At 38.4% G+C, this 27,136-nt stretch overlaps 1 protein-coding gene across 3 annotated transcripts in view; it reads right to left on the reverse strand.

Annotated features, from left to right (window-relative positions):
- Positions 1–27,136, reverse strand: part of LOC114930527 (uncharacterized) — a 186,659-nt gene that overhangs the window by 109,195 nt on the left and 50,328 nt on the right. For all 3 annotated transcript variants that reach the window (XM_085484641.1, XM_029302310.2, XM_029302309.2), the window contains one exon: positions 11,674–11,799. The gene's annotated coding sequence lies outside the window, so the exon portion shown is untranslated. The remainder of the gene's footprint in view (positions 1–11,673; positions 11,800–27,136) is intronic.

A 27,136-nucleotide genomic window follows, 5' to 3' on the forward strand; every position in this document is an offset into this window, starting at 1 on the left:
TTAAGTTTTCTAAAATTTCTGCTCGTAGTCGGAAATTGGAAAATTGTTATATACACTGCCACACAAACACTTTTGCAGGAACCGCGCTTATAGTGCTCTAAAGTGTAAAACGACCCTGCCCACCGACGTTATAACGTGCAGCGAGCGTTGTAACCAGCTTACACAATCTACCGTAGCAGCCGCCGCTGTGCACGATGGCGCTTAAACATCGATTTCCCGTCAGAAACTTACTTACTGCTCGTCGTCGTCGTCGGCTCCGTCGTTGTTGAGGTCGTCGACGGAACTGCCTCGCAAGAAAATCACCGTAAACAAAGATGTTCGCGATAGATCCGATATTCCGGAGCAGAAGAACGACATTTTTGACGAGTTACAAGCTTCTTTCCTTCCGGATATAATGTTCGAATGTCTATTGCGCGGAAACGCGATGAATAGATCGAGATATTGATAAGATACCATTAACGCTTATTTATAAACTTTTGGTTGAACGATCTGAGAAACGAGTAAAAAAATTGTCCGACTTTCAGAGAGAGAAATTGTTTCCTCGGATTGATTTATATTTCATTCTCGATTGATCGTACTCCAAATTCGTCACTGCTAAACAAAGTTTTCCTCGGATGCTCGCAGAGACACGTTGCATGAATCGTGGTAAATTATTACCGTTAAAAGCAAGCAGACGATTTTATGATAGGTCCTAGTTTATTACGGCTGCGTAGTTGCGATTTTTTTTCGTACGCATCATCATCAGGAGACTCGTGATAATCGTTCGCTTAAACAAGTGTTTTAAAGTCGGTTATATTTATCGAACCGCGAAATAGTCGAATGTCAACACACGATCGCATGTTTTTTCGACGCAAATTTCTTGTCTTCGTTAACCTTGCTAACTATTTTATAACGTTTCCGGAAATGCCTCGAACGACTCATCGAGAGAAAGAAATTCACTGCCGTGCAAAAATGTATAGCCTTGATAAAAGGAAAAAATATTATGAAAGAAGCTAATTAACGTTCGTTAAAAAGCATATATATTTATAATAAATATGGTACTTTAAATAAAGTATGATACGCAACTATTATACCTTTATATTAGTTTTTTTTATTTTGTATTAAACATTAAATAATTGGTCAAGACCCTACATAGTATATAAATGAAGTAAAATTTAATGTAAAATCGAGTAGAATGTTGGTTCGCCAACTTCTTCCACGAGTTCTCAGTATCGTGTTTAATCGTCGTAGATGCTAATTGGTACAGGCAGCTATACGGAAATCGCTTCTGTTGGCGAGCCCGGAAGCACTCGCTATGTTTATGCATTAGTGCATAACATATAGTTCGTTGTGTTAAACGGAACTTTGACCCAACCACCCAATCTCCTCTTTCTTGGGTCCAGTCCAGCAGTAGCTCGTAAAACAATTCATCGCAAATCGATTCATAAATCGATCAAGAATATAGCCATCATTTACATTCTTTTTCCTCCTTTTTTTCAGGTCTTTGTATAATACATAATTTATCAATTTGTAACTGCCATACGTATTCAATATTAATGATTATTAATGAATATTCAATAATCAATCATAATAAAAATATTAATTAAAAAAGATCACACTACTTAACATTATGCAAGCATAATACAATACATTTGCGTCAATTAATTGCAAACTACGCATGCGATCATTAAAGCGATTGCGAAAACATATTCGCCTACGCACGCGACAATAAATTGTTTCGTTCGCAGAAATGTATGATGAATTACATCGATACGGTGTACTTCTCGCTCGAACGCGCGATTATCGATTAAAGCGTCTGGTAGCGACGTTAAGTCGACAGTATGACATCGTCATTTTGAGCTCTCTCGCGGTTCGGATACTCTTATTTAATCCTACGATGGGGGATTTCTTTTCGTGCGTACGTCAAGAGGCGTGCTTCTGGACAAACCACCTTCCCATTCACTCTTCCGTGGATATATTAATTAACGTCGCGCGCGATCCTGTTCTCGACGCGGCGCAACGCGACAAAAAGCCCCGATGCTCGTCAATTAAGACGTGGTAACGAGCAAAGAGATTACATAATGGCGCTGCAAAGGCGAATACAGAATGTGCAGGTATATATATATATATATATATATATATATATGTATATATACGACGAAAATAGCACAGCACCGCGAATCGTTAGCGTTTATCGCAATTTAAGCGCAATTTAAGGTCTTGACAGATTAAATCATCGAGAAAGCTCCCGCGCGCAAGTATCTTAAGTTTACATTTCATACAGATTCCTGTCTCTCTATATTTCTCCCTTATTCTCTCTCCTTCTCTCTTTCCTTTCATCTCGCTTCCTCGTTCTCGTTTCCATTATTCCTGCTCGTGCAATAGTCGTGCTCACTTAGCGAGGTCTAAGGTTCCCGAAGCCCGAATGGCTAATTAGTTAAAGCAATTGGTTCGCGTTCGACAGTTCACGAGCGACTTTACGAGCTCAAAGCTCACGGACGTTCGAGTACATGTCCGACAGTGATCAAACGTCGGATTTAATTACCGCGCAAAGTTCGAATACCGGGAATCGACGTAACAAAAATCCGTAAAATAATTGATTAATTCCACGCGACGTTGAATAAAAATTCCAATGCTTTGTCAGAGAACAAAAAATAATAAAAAATTTCAAAAACTATCGCATTCAAGGAAATAAAATAAAAGATAAATTAAATTCATATGTATTCTATGTCAAAATTCTTGCGCTGTATAACTATATAATTCCTCTTCGCGATTTATAATATTTATTTAAAGAAACTTTGTTTTTAAAAAATGCAAAGTTTTTTATATTTTTCCAGAAAACATCCTCGAAAAATACGGGCTTGAAAATAATATTATTCATAGGTTTGTAGCCGAAGCGCAAATTAACTGGAACGAATCCGCGGCTTATCACCGTACGTTTTACACATCTAGTCGTCCGCGGAGAGATTCGACAAGAAATATATTCGATCGCGCGACGATTTATTCCGCGCGACACGCGGCGAGAGAGAAAGAGAGACGCGCTTCGAATATACGTGGTGTATCTCAATATTTCCCTTTCAACAAAACTGGAAAATATATCGGAACTTTTTCAATTCAATTCAACGAGCTTAGCGAACAAACCTACACAACGACGAGAGAAACCAGACGCTGTGTATTTCGCGAAATAAATAAAACGGGGCTCACCGCGCGGTCACGAATAAATGCAAAAAGTATATCCACGTTTCCCACCATCAGTAAACGCAGCTGTTATCGTTAATCATAGCACCGTGCACCGGTCGAATCCATTTGCGCTTTATCCTATCATGCGCGATACCTCGAACTACACAATGTGTGTTACGTGTGTGTATTGTAATACTTTCATCGCACGCGATACAATGCGTGTAATATAGTTTCATTTTCGTACCGATGTGAATCTGGACGGTCGAGAACCACTTTGAGAAAAGTAAAAGTTTCCGCGATAAATATTCATAACCAGGGGCGCAAACAAAAACCATATTCCAATTTATTCCGTTCTAGCTTGTCCTCCTTATTACGCTTCGAATAATAACATAATAACTGGTAGATTGGATCGAAATATAAACTGTTTTTTCGTGTTAAAATTTCGCTTACTGCTCTCATTCCTCTCATTATAACTTTCCTAATTCTTGGGATCATCAACAAACAGTTAACTCTCTGCGTAATTGTTGTACTTTCCGCGGCACATTTTGACTTTAATCTCTCCTTCCTCGATATTAACATTACACAATAATATTGCGATTATCGATACACGAATGTGTCTTTCTAACAATCTGAAATTTTTTTGACATTCAATCCGATGTTTGCGACACTATTGAAAAAAATAAGAGTACACAGGTGTATCTCAATTTCAACCGGCCATTACGTAAATGTAATTCGTGAAAGTAGATGTGGAAAAGTAAAGTTACACGATTATTTCTCGAATATACATTCTTGATTCTGCGTCTCTATTGGCCAATTACTTGTAAATTTCAATCAACGCCGTTCTCTATAACTATGAATAGTATCACGGTAAACTTAAAGCACAGTACCGTCTCCCACGAGAGTCAGAAGTCCCAATCAATACCAATACCGACAAATGTAAACTCGATCGGTAGTTGGGTAACTACGCTGTAAATTACAAGACAAGCTCTGTACACATTCAATACGGTACGGTGCTCTCTATGCGTTAACGATATATCTGTCGATATACTTAATTATCGAATAACATAAAACCAACAATAAATCAAAGTAATTTTATACATTTCAAATAATTGGAAGATCGCGAGATAGACATTAGTTTTATATAAAGAAATATAAATAGAATTATATAAAGTTTTATATCGAATATCGAATGCTTGAAACTATTTGAAATAAAAGTATATTTTTTTCATTCTTGTTAATAATTAATTTCAAATAATTTCAAGCATTCGATATTCGATATCGCATGTGAAACTATCGCCCGATAATAAAGAAACAGGATCGTCGAGTTTGATTTACACCTTCATTCGCGTTATCAATCAAGATGAAATTGAGGAGACAAGATAAACTCGGGTCGCGGAAATATTCGATCGGCTATGAGGGTGAAGAGGGTGTGTGCAAACGACCGAACGCTTCTCGGTTTCGGATGCGCCGAGGAGTGCAGTTCGGATCAATGGCCCCGCTCGTCTTTTACAATTTCTCCGACTCTCCTGCTCCCTCTCGCAGTCTAACCCCTTCTATCCCGTTTGTTTTCCTCTCTTTCTCTCTCTCTCGCTTCATTCACCTTTCCTGTCGCAGTCGCTACGATGCCTCCGTCTCTCTTTCTCCTTCTCTTTCTCTCCCGCACGCGTGCTGCATCCGAGTGCATTCACCCCACGCGTGCATCTCCGCGTGGTACATTTCAACCAGAATGACGCATCGCGCACGCGGGAGACGCGCACGCACGCACGCATATCTTCTCCTCTCTCTCTCTCTCTCTCTCTCTCTCTCTCTCTCTCTCTCTCTCGTCGGACATCACCCGGGTGATGACCGTCTACCCCTAGGACGAGCATTTCTAAACGCGTAAACGTTCGCGCGACAATTTTCTCTTTACAAAATATTCCCAGCATCAAAAGGGAAAAAAGGTCACAAATGAATATCAATTATTAGGTATCGATAAAAAAATATAATAATATAATATATAATATATAATATATAATCTAGTTGTGAGACTTTCGCGGCCATTGAAATCATCAATGCAAAAGGTTTCCGAATGGATGCCGCCAGGAAACATCGCGAAGCCCTAGAAATTCTGAAACATCCCGACAACCTCAACCGCGACAAAGATTATCAAACAAACCCTATTTGGCACACTGCCCTTAATATTTTTCCGTGGATGAAAAACCTCCCATAATATATATAAGGACCACAACCCAAGAAAGCTCAATATCAGAGCTCTCAGCCCTGAAGATGCAAACTGCAACGTTCGCGAAACGTCGGCATATTACGCTGTTAAACGCCACGCGGCATCCATCCGGAAACCTTTTGCATTGATAAAAAAATATTGCTTAATTATATTTGATAAATAGCATATGACTTGACTCCGGACATTTTTATTTTTATTATAATGACATTGAAGAATAATTTATTGTTAATTTATATTAATATTTTAATTATATTAATTGCGCTGAAAAAGGTTGGAAAAGACAACCGAAACGTACGACGAATTGAACTTACTTCTGTATAATTTTTAATAATTTATGTTATAAATCGTTTCACAAATATATTTCTTATATAGAACTTATGTAGCTCTTATTGCCTTTTTTATTTGTAGATTAAAATTTTCTTTTATAAATCATATTATATTTGATCAATTTTGTAAGAAATGATTTTTACTAAAATATCTTGATTCATTGATATACTTGATCCGCATGTGGTTTTGCGTATGAATAATACGCCGAAGAACACACAGATAGATGCGTACGTATATCACGTATATTCGCGTTCAAATCTGCAGAACTTAATAAGTGAAAGCCCGAGCGGGCGAGTTCCATCTATTTCTAATACGGAATAGAAATGACTTTTGGACGGCGTTATTGCGGCGCATTGTACATGTGCGCGACCAGAATGAGACTGCACGGCGAACACCCTCGTATCGTATATAATGAGCAGCGTCGAGAACAACGTCGAGCAGCACGTCCCATTCCCTCTTTCTCTCGTGGCCAACCCCTCTGATTCTCTTTCTCCCTCGCTCTTTCTATCGCGAGAGAGAGAGACAGCGGAGAACGAGCGAAACAGAAGGAAAATAGGGAAGCAACGAGGCTGGTCGGTCCTTAAAACGCGTTCAGCAATTACTATTGCGACAAGCGTAATACGAGTCCTGGTCCACCTCCGCGCCGTTTAAATCACCGGTGCTCAAAAGGCAAACGCACGCGGTAAAAGCGAGAGAGAGAGAAGCCTTTTAACAAGGGGCAAAGTAGGGCGCAAACGCGATCGAACGCGATACACGATTTATCGCACCGCAGCGAAGCAAATGCATCGGCGAGCATAACAGAGTCGTTTACGCGAAACCTTCTCTCGTTATTTTGCACTTATCGGCTGAATATCAGTCCCGAAGATAATCGTCGCTGGCACCATTTGTCTCGTTATGTTCATTATCGATCCGCTTTTAAGGTAATTCGAGACTAATAGACTTGTTCCAAATCCCCCGGACATAGAATTATCGATGATTATCCTATCATGATTCGATACAATATCGGAAGATTATCGGTGCGTGAAAATAATTCGTCGGCTTTGTATATAATGTAATATCATTGATAAATAATAGATATAGATTACATTTACATTAGAATATACACATGTAGATTATAATTATAATCGTACAACATATCGATTATTAATAATGTTCTAAAAAAAATCACCGAGCCAACGGTCATTTATTTTTCATTATCCGGTATCTGAACGAGAATATAAAAGAATAAAAAAAATACGGAAAATCGCATTAAGACGAGAAGCGAGAGAGAGAGAAGAAAGGAGTGGACGAGTGGACGCCAAACTTTCTTCGTTAACGTTGAACAAATTATCGTCGAGGCAAGACGGAGCCAAGGTAACTCGCGAGAAGACACGACGAAAGACAAGATGAATAAGACAAACAAAACAGAGGTAGAGATAACATTACACAGAGATCGACGGTTGATTTAAATTCGTGGTTCTGTATTTCTGATGCCGAATCAACACTTTATTATTCTGCATTCTATAACGTTCTCTCCACCTTTTATCTTAATGTTTATACCGAAACTTTGTTTCTCGCCTGAGAATTATTGAGGGAATCAAAAAAGGACCAAGTTGCGTACCAGGGAGATAGAAAGACAACGGAACAATGACATTAGTGTTCGTAATTGTTGTATGATCGAGCACACATCGATTTTATTTATTTTTTCAATTTTTATTGAAGAATCTTGTATGATAAATGTGTTGAGAAAAGTTTCGAGTAATTTTGTTCTTGAAAAAAATGTTCTTAACTTTCGAAAGATTATATTTATCGAGAAAGTGAGTTTATACATTTAACTAACAATAAGTAAAGCTATTTTTAAAAGTTTCACATTTTTACAAATGATTCTTGTCATTTTATGATGATTAGAAAGTCAATGACATTAGTGTTCTTAATTGTATGGCTGAGGAAACGTATCGAAATTTATGCGATGATTTCTATCGATTTTTTCCTTTCATTTTGTATTAAAGAATCTTGTATGCTAAATGAGTTGAGAAAAGTTTCCAGTAATTACCTATCTTTGAAAAAAAATGTTCTTTCGAAATTACACATTTAACTAAGTATAAGGCTATTTTCAAAAGTTTCAAATCTTTACAAATATTTCTTGTCATTTTACGATGGTTAGAAATTCAATGACATTAGTGTTCTTAATATTGTATGGCTGAGGAAACGTATCGAAATTTATGCGATGATTTCTATCGATTTTTTCTTTCATTTTGTATTAAAGAATCTTGTATGCTAAATGAGTTGAGAAAAGTTTCTAGTAACTACCTATTCTTAAAAAAAAATGTTCTTTCGAAATTACACATTTAACTAAGTATAAGGCTATTTTCAAAAGTTTCAAATCTTTACAAATGTCTCTTGTCATTTTACGATGGTTAGAGATTCAATTAACGTTATTGCGGCAATAGTTTCCGTTAAAACTGCAGCAATCGGAGCCGAAACGGCCGTTTGTCGCAACGCTTTTAAAAGCGAACGGGCAGCAATTAGACGGACAGGTCGTAAACGTGTATCGCACGACCGTGTCATTCACCGACTTACCTGCGTCCTCGTTAAGCTCGCAGACGGGTTAATGATTCAACAGGTGTTGCGCGTCGGGACGAGCAAGTTCGGCGGCGGCGCTTTTTTGTTCGAAACACATTGAAAGGACCACAAGAGACGTAGCCGATACGAAAACGCTCGCGGGTCTGCAATGGCGAATGTTCTGAAAGGCCTCTGAATAGCCGAATAGTCTCTCACGAAGCCGAACAGACACGAATTTCTCATCGGGGCACATAACATTTTTGGCCGTCTCTCAAAAACACTCGGGATTAGACGGTGGAAGAACGACTGTTCGAAACAACAATACTTATGTCAAATATAGTTGTACAGAGTGTGTATTTTGACTTGAAAAAATCAATAAATCACGAAATAAATAGCAAATAATAAATCATAGAAACATAAAAGATCGTAATTATGTTTAAAATATATAAAAATTCACTTTTTCTGCATATTTCTTTCAAGTAAATAAATAAACATTATTTCTTAGATTATATATACGTGTGCGAGAGGCAACAGCTTTTCCTAAACATTTTGCCTTTGGCAATATGATTTACATCTCTTTTTACGTCTTCGCATTCACTTATTTATCGCTCCTGGATATTGCTTTTGTCTCGCGTCTAAAATCGCGTTTGGAACGCAGCTGCAAAGTTAAATACGCGACAGTAAAATGCAGCAGCAAATTAAGGTTGAAACATGTGTCTGTGTATACGCGTTTGCGGCGTCTAACGTGTCCTTTTTAATGCTCGTGTATCCGAGACGCGCGAGATAATTTAAATTCAATGTAGCCGGTGCCAGCTCGCAAATCGCATACCTCTCTCTACTTCTCTCTCTCCCACTTGCCCTCTTTTTCCCGTCATCGCAACCGTTGCGGATGCATCGCTTTGCGGCACGATGCACGGCGCACGTAACTGAAAGATATATGGATTTGTTATTTATTTATTCGGTCCCGACCTCTCTCGCGTGTATACATATCACGCACTCTCTCTCTCTCTCTCCGACATCTGCAACTCTCTCATTCGAACGATTGCCGACCGCATATTATAAATATATGTCACGCAAAACGCGCAATTCTAATGAGTTTTATTTATAATTTCGATTAGCACGAGGCTCTATTGTTGTTAATAATAATCGGGCGCCACTATAGTCGGCGCGATTAATCCGTCCGCGTATATCGATTATGCATGATAACGCGACGCACGAGAACGGCAAACGGAATTGCGACGTTACGTGACGTTAATAAGCATTTAAGCGGCATTAATGGACTATGAAAGAACGATGCGCGTTCCGACGAGAGAGAGAGAGAGAGAGATTAACGCTTCGAATTTGAATCCCAATACAACGTTGTTTAAAAAAAATGTTTCGTCGAATGAATAATTCAATAAGAATTTTTCCGAGCTTTATCGCGCCCATAATTGTCTCATCCTTGTGACCGTCGTTGAATCATCACCGTGGTAAAAAAAAAAAAAACTCGTTTGAACGTGCGCGCACTTGATTTGAAAATTTGTGTTTTCTTGTTAAAAACGGTCCCCGTTAAAATTTTTGTGTTAAATATTTAACACATTCATGGGTTAATTTAACATATTACCGTTGTGTCAATTGAACTTAAATGTTGAATTAGTAAAACAACTGAAAAAAGTGTAAAGATAGCACAATGTATATCTATTTTGAATTTGCACAATAAATACGTTCCGTTTCATTAGTGACAAGATTTATTTAGTAAAATTCTGTTACAACAAAATGATTTTTTATTTTATAATGATGTAATGAGAATAATAAAATCTAAAATAAAATTAACATATTTTTATTTAATTTTTTACATTAATACTATGTAAATTTTACACAAAACTTCTTTTAAATTACTTGAAGTTTGGCATTAATTTTATTATGTAAAAATATTAACGTAGCATTCGTATCTTCATTTAACATATTCGTACATTATGTTAAGTTAACTTAAAAATGTTTGTGGACCGTTTGGGATCTGTGAGATATCTGTTAAATTTAACAGAAATTTTTCAACTCAAATAAATCGACGTAGTAGACTGCTCAAGCCGTCAAGTATTACTATAAAGAACCCGCGAGAAAATCGCAGCGCACGGAGGAGGGTAAGAAAAGGGAGGATGAAGTACCTTTTGTTCGTGTATTTGCGAAAACCGCTCGTGTACACATCGCACCCGCACCAAGTATGTCGCGTATATACCCAATGTAACCGCGGCTGTATTTACTTTCCACCGTTCGCGTGACATTCGCAAAGTTCAACGCGAATTAAATATAAGTTACGCGCATCATCGCTTGCACCCCGAGCAAGAAATTAACCCGCAAGTAGTCCGCGTTACAATCCGTAGATATAATATCACGTGACTGTCATTAGTGATTAACAACTGTCATTAGTAATGATGAACGACTGTAGTCATTAGTATAACGATGCGATGTACAAAGCTTCCAGTTGAAATTTCTTGTTAATTATGGTTGACATTTGCGCGCGAGAAATATATATATATATACATAACATTAAATATATATCTCATGTTTAATTATATGTATATTAATAATTAAATATAATTATATATATATATATGTAGTCTTATCTCGATATTTAAATACTCACATGTTCACGACATTTCAAAGATATGCAAATCATAATTGTATAGTAGTTTATTTTATAAATTTTAGAATAAAATAACAGAGCAGAGAGAAACAGCGAATATATACAGCAATGATCCTACTCCTAATACTTTTGCTTTATATTCCGACGTGATGCTGCGAGTTGAACTGACTTGCGCATTGCGGCACACACTAATCGGCGCGAAAGAGCAAATTATCAATGGAGCCTGCACGAAAGTGTGTTAAACGATTGCGCAAAGTGCAAATCACGCCGTTCGCGCAGTCACGGAGCCGTTTCCGATCGCATTCAATCGGTAACAAGGTCATTGGCTCTCAGCGCGAGACAAGCGTAATTGCGTCAAGCTGTTGCGGGGCCTGAATTTTTTAACACCGTTCAAACTCGAACGAACTCGATATACGAGCGGCGAATATCGCATGAAACGAAACCTCGACGAGACGAATTAACGTTCCGGCCGCTAAGCGGAAATTAATCGTTGTGTGCCGGTAAAACGCGACGCAGCGGACAGAGTTATGCAAATAAGCTGCTGCGTGTATGTATATGCGGAGTTAATCTGTCAAGTTAAACGCGAAATTCCCGGTTTGCCGCTAAATTAGACATTCGAAACGAAAAAAACATAGCGGAAAGCATATTATTATTTATACGACGCGAAAGAAGAAAAATTAATATTATAGAGGTATAATAATCGTATATAATTATTTATCGACAGTCTAATTTGTGTCAATAACGTTTTTATATTGTTCCGATCGACATTGAGATATATATATAATTGCGTTTGCTTACTCACATATATATTCCCATTCGATCCTTATTCCCGAGACCTTCTATTCTCCGAATGATGCGAAAGATCGTCTCGGTTATTGCAGCTCCGTTTCCGGCTTTCGCGGATTCCTTTGGGGTAGATTCCACCAACCTGGAAATAAAGAAAACGTATATTTTTATAAAAGAGTTCTCGCACGACCAGGTAATTCGCGTGCTAACGACAGTTATCGTTATCGCGATACTTCCAAGCCAAGACAAACTTTGCCGAGCGGAAGTATCAGAAGAGACGAGAAAGATATCCCGGTTTCCTCGAAACAACAATCGGTCGGTCGATCGAGGTTATCGTTCTCGACTGTTTCTCGCATAACGATGATGCATAAAAAAATACGGATAAAAGCATGAAGGGAGAAAGATGGAAGACTAATTCAAAAATGCACGCAACAGGAGAGAAAATAATTTATACAGAAAATTTATAAAATAATTACGCTATCGCAATATTGATGTATATAATCATATATATCGAAACAATTTTAAAAATTTACAACTTAATTCCCAAATATTTTATTACATTCTTATATAATAATTTAATTATGCAACATACATATATTATTGTTAGATAAAAAATTTGATCACTTATAATAATTTTTGAACTTTGATTACACTCGTTATAATGAATTTTCATAATATAATATTTTAATTTCTCGTATATATGTATAGTGTCGCTGCGGTTCACGAGAATAAACAGCAAAATTAATGCGAATCGCTCTGCGCATTCTTTCGTGTTAACGAAAGAAGTTATAGAAGCGAAGAAAAATGTTTGCCAAGAGTGCGGTCGTTGATCACATCCGAACCAGCAGCGGGTACGATCGATTTATTACGGAATTACATCGCAACAAAAAGAATCGGTCGAGTCCGATGCAAGACGAGCTGGTTCGGCGGTTTCTCTCCCTTTCCGTTGGAAAGAACGGAGAGTATAAAGCGATAAGGGGCTAATATAAGTGAAAATCCCGGTGTTAATATGTGGCGCGGAGAACCGAGCAAGAAGAATACTTAATGGCCGGCCAACACGCGATCCCCTTCCCGAGTTTTTTCCCTTTATTTTCTCCTTTTTCTCCCGGTTTCTCTCTCTCTCTCTCTCTCCACGTCTGTGCTTCTCTCCTCCTCCCGTTTTCACCCAGTTACCGTGATCCACCGCGTTCGAAATTCATGAGCGTAGAAAATGAACAGCGAGAATAGCGGAATAAAAGTGCCTGGACATGCTCGGAATATATATGAAACAATGCCAGGTGTTCTTTACATGTGCCATATATATTCGCGCACGTGCATATACGTATATATGCAAAGTGTTTCTTAATCAAGACCGATTTTTAAAATGCGTGTCTAAGAATCGCAACAAAAATATTAATCTGTCTCGTAAGGAGGATGCTTCGTCGATTGTACATAGAATTTCTGAAAACGAGCCGCTATTAACTTCACGCAGAAGTAAATTTGTCGCTGGAAGCAAATTAATTATAGAGCACGCGATATATATCGTCCATATTTTGCATAATACACTTTACGCGTTTCTTGATTATTCGTCCCGCGCGCGCAAGTTTCCCTCCCGACTCGCAGTTTTAGAACAAAGTTGCGAATTACTCTTCGCGCCTCTCTCTCTCTCTCTCTATACCGATAGTAGCTGGTTTATATTGCAGGCTCTATTCTCTCGCGATCGCGTAGCCGGTCGGCGGAGGCGGCCACGCCTCGATTTCATTCACAGCAGCAAACTCACGCTCAATTATTCATGCGGAAACTACCCGTTTGCCTTCTTCTCTTACCCGATTGGATTTAAGTCGCGGAAAACGACGCGGCGGCGTACAATCGCGCGGAAATGAATATCTCGTCAAATCAGTCTTTCGTATCTTTCATTCGTACACAGGGAGAATTTTCTATTTGAATTTACCTTGAAAATCATGCTAATCGTGGGGCAATATAGTATCAAAATATTATACACAGTACAAAATATATTAATATCTATCGCAATAAGATATATATAAAATACGTTCGATTAACTTTACTATATTTTTATTGGAATAAATATTAATCAGAGAAACTCTTATAAAAGTCTTCCAATACTATATTGGAATACTATATAAGGTAAGAAAAAAAGCAGAAATTAATAGATATCTAAACTAGAGATATAATATATTTCTAATACAAATTTAATGAATATCAAATAAAGAAATATACAATTTAAAAAAGAAGAAATTTCTTCCGAGAGCACTAAACATCAGAGAAAATTAAATGATCGCGATAGACCGGATGCTCGGAGAATAATTGCAGAGTCTTTCTCTTTCTCTCTCTCGCTCGCTCTCCGAGCACGGAAAGGAAAGCCGAGCACGCCGCTATATGCACCGATATCGTTTCAGCGCCGCGAAACTGGGACGGGGTTTTACGGACGGTTATTTACGATCGAGGTTATGAGAAAGGCGGGGACCGCACAGTTCCTCCGCGAAATCTGCGAAAGGCCCGGCGAATGCAAATTACGCGAATTATGTTGCCCGCAAACTCGCAGATCGGATAATAATCGACGTCGCGCTCGAACCGAACTTGACTTGCTTCTCCCCATGTGCGAATGTCGGACTTCTGCCAGAGTTGTCAACATGGCCCAGAAATGGCACAATATTGGCTGCCAAGACTTGATAGGTGGTACTGTCCCAGTATACGGATAAACCACCAGATGAATACAGTCTCGGTAATTGGTACTGTACCAATACTCCCATGCAATCATATTTTGTTCCGAGCCGAGTCTCGTCTCAGTACTGATCGTGTATAAGGCCGAAAATGGTATTAATCGATGGCCGAGAATCATCTCAGTACTGGGCATGTATTGAGTCGACTCGTATCGGATTACCGGGAAGCAAGCAACTTTGTCTGCAGCACGAGTATCGGTTCAAGTATACTGGAAGAAAATTGGGCCAATAATGTACCGTACTGACACAAAATATTTTCTATACCGAGCCAAATATCGTATTAGTACTGGGTGTGCACTGGGGGCGAGACGTGAAATAGTACTGAGATGATAAAAGTTATGTTGGATAAAATCGTATATATTGGATCAGCACTGGGGATACATTGGGCCATACGTTGGTGTATGACAACAAATATTTTTATTTTGAAACATTAATTTATAATGATTTTAAACATATCGGTTATTCTAATGTTAGATTTGGCCCAATACTGATAATGAATGTTGTCCCAGTATTAATACTCTGTGTTGGGCCAAAGTTGGCGCCGAGACTGGGACCCGTGTTATCATTCCGACATTGTCCCAGTAATGACCCCGATCTCAACTTAGGTATACTGGCCCAGAACGTCAGCCAGTACTGGCGACTCTGGCACCAGTATTGAGCCAGTACTGAGCCTTTTTGAGATTCGCACATGGGTCTCTATCGCGAATATCCCAAGAAAACGGAATCGCAAGCTTCGAATCTTGTAATGTAATTTATAATAATTAGCTGAAAAAATATACAAAAAACATAAATCAAGCGTAATGTCGTGCATATGAGATTAAATAAAGATTCGATCGAATAGTGGAGATTGCGCGTCCACCACAAAAAAAAACCCTGATTGATAATGCAATCGTTGATTCGCGGTTACACGACACGCCCCGGAGATATTGGAAACAAAATACATCGGTTTGATTACCGCGTCGACCAAATTGGTGGAAATGTCGGATCGCTTGACGGCAGCGGAATGCATCCATCGGTGATGCATCCATCGGCGCATGTCAAATTTGAATCGCGTATGGCGTATACTGTCAGCAAACGGTGCATAACGTATACATACAGTGCAATATGCAGCGCAATAATCATTTTGATTCTAACAATAGAGGCCGGGAACAGTTAATACACGACTGTATATTAATATATAATACTGATTAATACTTATCACAATAAAAAATATTAATATGTATATACATAGTAAAATTAACCGAACATATTTTATATCTTATTGTGACAGATATTAATATTTTTTATGTGGTAAATATTAATCAGAGAAGCTCTAATAAAATTTTCCAATACCATATATATTATTGTCTCATAATTACCATGATTTTCAGAGTAAATTCTATAAGAGAAAATTCTGTCTCTGCACTGGATAAAATCTCGTTGCATCAACAAAAACTCTGTTCGAAAATAGACGGAACAGAATTACTTCCTGGTTGAATCTACCAGAATTTCTTTTAATGCAAGCATCTTGTTTTCACAACAAATCAGTTGTATATAACTGTTGTATAATATAATAAACCTTAACAACATCGTAAATATTGTGGTAGTCCAGATTGCGATTCGCGAAACGAAATCGGAACGTATTCGTTCGAGATACAACGAAAGCACCGTCACTTTGAGCGAAGCGGAGCAATCGATCGTCTAGGGATTCCGCGGCGACCGGGTCAGCGACCTCAAAATGTAATCTTCAAAGGAGTTCAAGGTCGGAACGCAGAGACTCGCACAATGAGTAGTAATGCATTCCATTGTCGTTCGAATGAATCTGCGCGCCGATTCTAACGGAAATGACAGATGGCGAAAGTGAGGCTCGTCGCTCGACATCGGAAATCGATTTGACGAGATCGCGAGATTACGTGACTAATGGCGACTGGTCGAGACCAATCCTCTTCGCCCGCGGCGGAAAAACTCGTCGGCAATCGTGCCGTACAATTAAAGCGTCTCTTAATTAATGCCGCTATTATCGCATTAAATTAATCGACGCGAAATATACGTTAAAACGTGTCGATAATAAAATATAACCGACCAACGCACTAACACATCGAGATTTTAATGATTCGAATTCAAATTTTGTTCGATGCTGATGATAATAATAATAATATAAGCTACCGAATTTAGAATCATGCTGCAAATGATTTTTCGCGAATCAAGTTATCCAACGCGAATACAGACGTAACAAATATATATCTATGACACGAATGAATAGCGAGCTCTGACGCGTATATAAATAAATTACATATAATCGCAAATTGAAACGAACGTACACACAACGCACAATAACATGCGGCGTCGTATAATTATCGCGTTACCGTGTTATAATAGAATGCGCTTATCCCCGTAAACAATAATACACAGCGCATGCTGATAATCACCGCGCGAACCGCAAAAATCCGCCCGCGCCGGACGCGTACTTTCCCGTTCGAAATCCGATTGTTTCGAAAGCTTGCGAGACGGGAGAGAGAGAGAGATGGTGACAATTCAACACGCGGTCGGTTGAAAGAACGCGAGGAAAAACGCGGGACGGACGATGCGATGGAGAGAAAAGAGCGCCGGCTGCATGCTGTGTAATCTCCGAGGCCGGGCGCTGATGGCTGGCGCTCGGCCAACGTCAGCCAGCATCCGCTCCACAAATGTCGCTAAATATACACCTAACCGTTTCTAAACACAGACCGCGAAACTTGGCCGATAGTTTACGCGGATCGTACGATCGCGCACGCAATCGGCAGATGAGACGAGATCGAGCGCGAGAGAGAACAGCTTGTATATACCAGTCGATTAACTTTCCAATACGCAGTCGAATTTTTTTGTCTCATCTAACATTTATACTATAATACATTTAGAGACGATTTTTCCAACTTCTTGCTAAGTTTTATCCGGCAGATAGCTGCTTATTTCCGTCTCTTTTCGGATAAATTCTACAAAAGAGACGGGGATATGATGCTCTACCTGTCAGATAAAACTTTTACGAAAAAGTTGGAACAATCGGCCCTTAAAATAATAATTACATCGTATAGCATTTAGTGAAGTAAATATAAATCTCGGTGAATCAATATGTCAAGTGGTGTAAATAAAATATCAGTGATAAATCATTCAGTTATTTTAACTCTAGACAAAAATATCTAAAAAAAAAAAAGAAGGAAAAACAAATCGAGAGACACTGGAAAATATTTGAACAGATAGATGCAGATAGTGAAGAAAATGTGAAAAACGCGATCTAAAAGATGATACGCGACACAAGAGGAAGAAGAGGCGCGAGCCGCAGGCTGAACGTAATAACACGCCTTCGTAAATAACAACCGCGATAAGGTGACGAAAGATAATCGGTCATCGTTATCGTCGGCCGATAACTTCAGCCGGCGACACCACCGGCAAACATACACACGTATACGTACATACACGCACACATACACACATTCAGATTCACAGATGCACGTACATATACGACACCCGTTGTCCGCGCGCGTCGACCTGCTATTGATTCAAGACTCGCGCGACGTGATTCCCGTTTACGACGAGCCTCCTCTGTCGTATAGGTCAATTCACCTGTCTCGTATATCGGGACTCCTGAATAATACACCGAATATGATTATACAGGAGGAAAATTTAACGGATAACAACTAAAAAAGAAAGTATAATTCGATCAGCGTCAAACAAGATTAAAGGAAGAGACAAGATCATTAAAGAAATTTTTGCCTTTTATTCCTATCTCGATAGTAGAAAAATAACACAATAACCGGAGAACACTGTAAATGTGTCTTATTCGTTTCTGTTTTTGCATAAAAATGCATTGCCACAACAATCCTGAATTTACTTGTCATCTTTTAATTTCATATTTATGTTTCAAGTAAATAGCTTTGAAAGAACAATCAAGAATGCGTCTCTCACAATAGCTATGAGAAAAATATATTAATATACTAATATAAATTTATCTATATTATTGTAATGTATGGTATTTGCACTTATTACATCGATGAAATTCTTTCGGCATTTATAATAGAAAATAAAGTGATTAATATTGACTTTATTGCCATATGATGAAAAAACGAAAATACTTTTGCAACTCAATTTTAGCTGACTCGGCGCAAATTCTTTATCGACGTAACTCGAAACTAACAATATAAGTTTAACGTATTGTATGCAAACGAATGACAAGCAGACATATAGGTATGTCACAAACAGTGCTATAATTATCAATTAGATAAAAAATGAAGTGCGAGTAGTATAAATAAATATAATTGTCGACTGAGTAAGACAAGCCTTTTTTTAGTTAACATCTAAAGATTTTAAAATAAAAACTTGAAGACTATTCATTCACTCAATTATTAATTTCCAAATTTTAATTTAAAACTAAATATTCTTGTCCTATATTTTAAGCTGATCTTTTTTAGATTTATTCATTTTTCCAAAACTCAATCTTTCCTTTATTTTTAAAATGTTATCCTTTATATTACAATTTTGACTTTTACTTTTTACTTAACCTTTTAATATCCAATATCGTAATATTACGAAATAACGGAACCTTTTATCCGGAATATATTTAAGAAACCAAAGATTCGTGTCAACATCGATCTTCACTTTTAGTCGCAAACTGATTTGGAAACATGTTGAAACAAAGTCTCGAAATTTTCATAGGGTTGTCCTTTATTTTTTCAAAAAATCTGGTCATATCGGATGTTAAGGGACGATCCTTGGACGTTCGTATATAAAAACGTGAAAGGTTTAGCGCCTGCGCTAAATACCGTTGCGTCGCAAAAGGTTGAAGGCGCGACGATTGAATAAAAATAGGAAAATAAGAAAATTGAAGAGGCGGTATAGTTTTTCGGAGCGCGTTGAATCAAGCCGACGCGACACGGCGATATCGTATATACACTTCCATGATGTTCAACGAACGACCGAAAGAAACCAGCGGAACGAAACGCGCGAGCGAGAAGAAGAGTGGACGGATGCGGAACGGGAGAAGAACGAGATATAGAAGAAAACGAACGAGCAAGAGAGAGATCACACGCCGGGATCTACCCGGAGATTATGGCCGGTGAGATACTCATGGTCAACCAGAACCATAATCATTCCCTCTCTTTCTCTCTCTCTCGCTCGTCAGATTTCTATCTCTATTATACGTCCAAAGAGGAAAAAGAAGAGAAAAGTTTGTCGAAATCATGCGGGAGGAGCTGATGAAGTGCAGAACGGATAGAGGGACAATAGAGCTAGATAAAGGAAAAAGAGAGAGAGAAAAAAAGCGGAGTAAAACAGAAGATGGGACGAGAGAACAGACGGTACCGAAATATCAACGACCGCGAAACAAGCGTCGTCGACCCGACGTCCTCGCTCTTTCTCTCTCCTTCCAACTCTTTGCTCCGTCTCTCTCGACACGCTCGAACGGACGTGCCCGAAACAGACGTTTTTTCCACCTTGTCCGGGATTTATGTCGACCGATCGTGGGCAGAAAGAGCGGTAAGGGTGCTAACAAAGAAGAACCGAGAGCGACGAAAACACGCGGAGAGAAGACGGCGTACATAACGACATCGTGATACACGACGCCGATTCCTCTTTTTCTCCTTTCTCGAGTACACGACTATTAAGAAGAATGTTTCATTTAAGCTAAACGATCGCACGCACGTTTGCGATCGTGTTGCTCCCGGGATAAAACATCACTTTGCGGATCGAGAATCGAGAATCGCTATATCCGTTTGGAAAGCGATGATCTTTACGAAATCATTGATCTTTGCGCAAGAATGAGGATAAATTACACATCCGATTATACCAGAGTCTCATTTCCTGTGACGTAATCGTGAGTATCTGTCGTGTCAATAATAAAATGAATGTCGTTCAACGATTAGACAGATATTTGTCGACGAAAACCTCCCTGCGGAGAAAATCTATTACGGGAATTTGTTTCAAGTTAAAACGGCTTTCAAGTTGAATGTAGACATTTACTTAAAAGTATAAGATTACACTTTGTGGTAATTATCTAAGAGAGAAGGGAATTAGATTTAAATAATATCTTTACTTTATTCGCTTTCCTAGAAAAGAAATTATTTTTGAATTATGCACAGACAAAGGAAAATATACAGTTTCTAAAACTGTCTGTCGGTGTTTAAATATAATTGAAAAATTCAAATCTAATTTTCGTAAAAATTAGATTTGTCCATAATTCTCCCACGTATTAATCGATATATGTACCTATCGATTAATCACATTCAATTAATTCGATCAAATTTAATCTACCCGGTATATATTTCAATTTTTTCGTTCGTTCACATTTGAAATTCAGGATATGTTGGGTCGAAGATAGATGAAACGTCAGATATATCCCGGATCGTTTCATTCGCCGCCGTCGTCGAATCGTATGCCACGGTTGCGCTCGCGGTTTTAATCGCGATCATAAATCATGTCTTTGCGCGCGATTGCGAAATGCGACGACGAAACGCGCCTGCGAGCGAGAGCGCATGATATTAACCAGGCGGCTTCGCTCTGCGATCGGCCGCGCGATGTCAAGGCCGCATACATTTCACGTGGAGAGATGAAGCGTGCGCTCGCGCGCGTTTCAACCGGCGCAGCGAACGAGCCGAGTGTTTGGAGGACACCTGAGTTAGCAACGAACATCGCGAGAGAAACATAGAATTGATGCATCAAAAAAGCGAAATAGAGCTAAAGAATCCGAGTTCATTAACAGACTGGATTAAAACAACAACAAAGAGAACACATTTTCCGTTCTCGTAGAATTAGCTCTCTCATTTGTATACATGACAGGGATACGCATGTGAAGAACGAAAATTTAATTAAAGCTAGATTTAAATAAAACATTGCGTCAAAAATTCTCATATTTTCGTTCGAAAAGATGTGGCAAAGATATATTTAGATCTGATCGCAATAACTTGAATTAAATCAAGTAAATCTATCAATAAAGTTTGTTAAACACTATTGAAACTCAAAGTAGCATATGCAAAATAATCTTTTTCATGAAAAATATTTTATATAATGTAATGCAACTGCGTAATTTTCTGTTCATTGCGAGGCGCCTCGGATTCTCAGAAATCCGATGACGTGAGAAGAATTTAAGCGCAAATTCGTGTCGCGTCGATTTATGCAGCGCGAGCGCGCACAAAGTTAACAAATCGATCCGGTCGTCCTTTGCCCGTCAAAAAAGGAGCTCTACACCTCTTCCACTCCTTGAGGAACATGCATGCAAGACGAGTATGCATCTGATCTCGTTGTATAGCCAACCGATGCTATACATCGATACTACTAACTTTTTACTTGTCAAAGCAAGCTAAAAAAGAAACCATTTTGATGCAATTCCAATCCATGCAATTAATGAAATTACATACAGGATTTGTCCGGAAAGTAATGCGTCGCATTTTTTTAAAAAAGAATTTATTGATCGCATAGGTAAAACAACTTAAAATTGTTCGAAGTATGACCCTTCTGCGTCAATACATTTTTGCCAACGCGATTTCCATGCGTCATAAGATTTCTGGAACTCCTTGACTGGGATGCTGTTCAGGGAGGCCGTCGAAGTAGCTTGTACGTTGTCAACCGACTCGAGCTGTTGTCCTTTGAGCTCCCTTTTCAGCCGAGGAAATAAAAAAAAGTCCGCCGGGGCCGAAGGAAATTGGGATTATCTGCACAGAGTTGCTTGAGTTCTTCACAAACTTCCACTCGGTGTTGCTTTTGCGCATCGGTCAACACTCTGGGCACAAGTTTTGCGCAAATCTTCCGCATGGCCAAGTCTTCCGATACAATCTCGTGAACAATCGTTTTCGGCAAGTTCAATAATTCCGACATTAAGCGAACATTCATTCGACGGTCTGAATTCAATAATTGGCGCACACGAGTCACATTGTCGTCCGTTCGCGATGTTGACGGGCGTCCTGCGCGGGCCTCGTCGGCGACCTCCTTCCGACCTTCTCTAAACATCTTGTGCCATCTGTTTGACTGCGATTTGGAAAGGCAATCGTCCCCGAAAACTTTCTTGAGCATTTCAAAAGTTTCCAGCGGCGTCTTGTCCAGCTTCACGCAAAACTTTATCGCATAGCGTTGCTCTATCGTTCTCTCCATCACAAGTTCGACGCGACCACTAAGCAGAGGTTCACAAAATAAGCCGTCCTAACCCTCCAAGCGCATGGAAACAATTGAGCGACCTACCGTTGGAAAGCTAAGGGTACCCCCCTTCCTCCCCAACCGGTCCCATCGCTCTGCGATGTATAGTCGCGTCACAAAAAAATGCGACGCATTACTTTCCGGACAAACCCTGTATATCGTTCAAAATCGTATGCGCTATAAATTGCAAACCTAATAATATAAAGTGTCTCGAGTTATTATATTTATTTAAAAAATAAAAATAACTTTAAAAATTCGCAAAGATGAACTGCTGATACTATTCAAACAAAAATTAATACATTAATTATTAGTGTAATGCATTACTTGCGAGACTTAATCAGCGATGTGTGAAGATTATATCACGATTGAAATTCTTGATAGCGTTTTACACGAATACGAATAGATAAAAATTAATTTCACCCACATATCTAACCAAAGATTTCCAGTTGGCATTCGACACGGTAAATCCGGCGTCAGATAAGAGCGAATTTATCTCAAAACCAATCTTTTTTTTTTTCGAGAGCGGAAACTATCCGATATCCGAGTGGACGAACGTAACGAGATTACAGACACGACAATCGCTAATAATCGATTCGGACACGTTCGCTCGCGAACAATCTCGTTTACTCTCTTAACAAGCATCATTGTCGCAGCAGTTCGCTCGACCTGGATGCGGAGAGCTCGCTTATTCCCGGCTGTGTCTGTCAGTGTGTCAAGGTCGTATGCGCGAAGGATGCGCGAGATTGAAACGACCGTTCACGATTCGCACTGGCGACTTCAACAATCTTCTTTCTTCTGACGTTCATAAATATCGAGACGACGTTTTGTTAAACTTGTCGTCGCGGTTGCGGATTTAAGGATAAAAAAAAGGCGGGCAAACAGCGCCAAGTTTCAGCAAAAATATATCGAAATGAAAAATATACGAAACACATGTACGGAGTTTATACAATTCTATTCTTGCTTCTTTATTCCAACTTTCTTTTCAAAGAACTGCGCTGAAAGATTCTGTAAAGATTGTACTTCTGCACACACACGATGTATATACATATATATATATATATATATATATATATATATATATATATATATATACTGTACCTATTTTCTTAGCAAATATTTCCGGATCCGCAACCGCGACGAGCTCTTCTCCATACCAGCTCTCCGATTTAGAAAGCGCCGCGCGATCCGGATTCTCATTAAGATAAGCGGATAAAATGTGTGATTTAAAACCGTGATCGAGCAAGATTTCCGGTATTTTTAACGTTCTAATTGCCGGAGATATGCGCAATCGCTGCGTATCGCGCGATGCCTCGCCTCTTTCGTGCGACTTCATTGTTGATTCGAATGACTTTATGCGCTCCGGAGAGATCGAGAAGTAGATTTCGCTCGCGGCTTCGCATCGCATCGCTACGATGATGTAATAACGCTCGAGTAATACAGACGGTGTTTCGTTGCCCCTTCATCATCTTTCGCAGTTAAGAGATATTTTAAGTTTAACAGGCACTCACGTTCCGTCTTCCGGATTTTCTCATCTTCGTGCTAATAAATCTCGCCTCTCTCTCTCTCTCTCTCAAAGATCCGTCAAAATTAAAATCGTTAATTAAAAATTATATAATAATTAACTTTACTAAAAATGGAAGGATTCGTATAATCTAATCTAATCCAAGTGAGATATGTATAATAATAAAATAACTATATATAATATTGTGCATTAGAAAGTTATCTCTAATATTTTATATTAGAAGCGGATTATAAAATCAGCAAGACGATCGTATATTGTATATTACATAAACTTTTAATAATACATTTTTATATTAAATATATCCGCAGAAAGAAGATTCTAACTAAACGCGACCTTGACTTTATTTCAGCGAGAAAATCAGTCGAGTGTTCCGAAGACGTAATTAAGTACGGATAATCCTTCGGCAGAACGCTGAAGAGCATGAATAAGCGTCGTAACTTTAATGAGAACATTATCGTAAACGATCCGGGGGATTCACATATTCGATGTGTGTATATATATATATGTATATACGTTCGCGCGCGCAATTTCGTCATCCACTTTGTGGCAGGGATAATCGCCGACGTGGCTCTGACGCCGGATTCGGTAAAGCTCGCTCGTTCGCACGTGCACGCGTTGTAGATACAATCTTTTTTACCACGATTAGCCGGGGTTATAATTGACCGACGCAAGGGTAGTCGACTCTCTCTCTCTCTCTCTCCGAACGAAAAAGGTCAGGGGTGATCTATCGCGGCGATGGCCGTGGAGTTCATTAACGATATTAAGCGCGCGGTCGCTGTTTAAAACGTATACGCGGATCTCACCTTCGTCATTTACATCCTTATTGTTTTATATTATTTTTCTTCTACTCTTCTACTCTCTGGTCTTCCTCCCTTGTTGTTTTTTTAACTTATTTACTTTATATCTAACAGCGAGGGTTAAATTAATCTTTTCGCAATATAATAAGTTAATAATAATATTATTATGGTTCGGATTATTAATCCAGATCACTCATTACAAAAATTAAAATAATAATAATGAATAAGCTAAGCATTATTGATGTGGTGTAATTGCACAAAAGAGTGCGCGTTCCAATAACACGCGATATGAATTTCTCGAAAAGAGAGAGAAAGGGAGACATGTATATGTTGAAACTCAGGCATCTTGCGGCATTATATGCTCGACAGCGAAATCCCCGGTTGCTGGATGGTTGCCAGCTAGTCAACGTATACCAACGACTGAAACCAATCTGCCAGATTTAAGTTACTCTCTCTCTCTCTCATTCTAGACATGCGGCGAAATCGCGTCATTGCTCATATACCCAAAATCAGAAATATAATTTCCATTCACCTACACAACAATGACGCATCGATAAAAAGATGCCCTATACGTAGCAAGCGATATCAAAAATATATCTGTCAAATTAACGTCCGTTTCGCTTTCGCCTCATTTGAATACACATTTTCATTAAAGAGAAATTGATTTCCAAAACTGACGAATGAATTTATCATTATCATATATACCTGTAATACGACAAAAGTGAGTGTATTTTATACATATATAAGTAATCAATGAAAGATTTGTCCGATAGATAGGTATACGCGTTAAAGTGTATTATATAATTCGAAAATATTGGAAATTAACAATATTCAGCAGATAACAAACATATTGATTTATCCGAGTAGCCGTTTCCGTTTGAAAACGACGGTTTATGATGAGGATTACGACTCACGTAGGTATCTCCAGTGACAACTGTTGTCCGCGACTTTCTCCTTTCCAGTCGAGAAATCAGATAAAAATGCGAAAGTCGAGTGAGCGGTCATCGAATTTTATCGGTGAAAAGGGTGGAATGATGTCGAGTATGAGTTTCTTTTTTTTTTTTTTTTTTTTTTTGCGACTAAAAATATTTTCTCAGAAATCGCGATATGAAATTACAAGAATGTAAATATATGCAAGGAAACTCGCACTCGCGCAAATAAAATCGTGATGCGATTCATATCTCTAAATCTTGAGTGACATTTCACCGGACAACTTGTCGAATCGATCCGTTGTTTGCGTTATTCGAGAGTTTCAGTACTTATTTCGACATTTTGATATATCTTATCCCAATATCTTTCCAGATAAAATGTCTATCCAAACATGGACATAAATGCATTTTATGTCTCAAACAATTGTATATAATATAAATGTGCAATATAAACGAAATGTATTTTATATTTTCCTTTTAATTGACTGATCTTTTTTTAAAAGAGATAAGAGCTGTTTTTAGAAACATATATACCTAAACATCAGCTATTTCTGTTTCAAGATATGGAAGATTCGCGTGACAATGTATAATATCTATTACACGCTAACAATCATATTTTGATTAATACTACTGATAAACTCTGATGCGTAATGTGGAATAATATCGCTTCCATCATGACGATGAGTTACATCGAGAATTGACGTACGAACAAATAGTCAAATTTTCTTTTACGATATTGTTTTAGGAATTAAATACTTTCGAGATCAAAGCCAATTACGAAGAGAAAGAGAGGGATAATTGGCGCTGACAATCGATCGCGTTTCCGTCCACGCTTCTACCTGTTATACGCACAAACCGGTTTAATGAAAGAAGCGACTAATAAAACTAAATGTTCAAACGAACTAGAGTCATCGATGTTCCAGAAAAATGTATAAAAAAGACCTGACAAGATGCCTCAATCATAGAAAAATTCATTTCCTTCCGGAATCTGCAGTTTTTTAATGACGAATGCATACTTCTGAGCGTGGCGTTTAATCGTGTATATCGAGAATCTTTATCAATCATATATTTGTAATCAGGTATCTAATTATAATATTAATTATCTATATATTCATAATATAATATTAACTATTTATTTAAATTACAAAGCTACTAAAGCTTATATGTCAAAATTAACGTTACTACTTTAACGTGCTATCATTATCATTATTATCATCATTCAAATGCCAAAGAGGGCATTGACACGAGATAGCGGTGAAAGATTTACGGCTTCTCTTATTGCGATCGACAAGCCAACTACAAACGAATAAAGTGTGTTTCGACGGTCAATAAACGGCATCCGCTATCAATTACCGCTTTTACTTCTCCGCCGCGC

This window comes from Nylanderia fulva, unplaced genomic scaffold (genome assembly GCF_048542155.1).
Source record: "Nylanderia fulva isolate GAGA-0341 unplaced genomic scaffold, ASM4854215v1 Scaffold30, whole genome shotgun sequence".
Taxonomy (NCBI): Eukaryota; Metazoa; Arthropoda; class Insecta; order Hymenoptera; family Formicidae; genus Nylanderia; species Nylanderia fulva.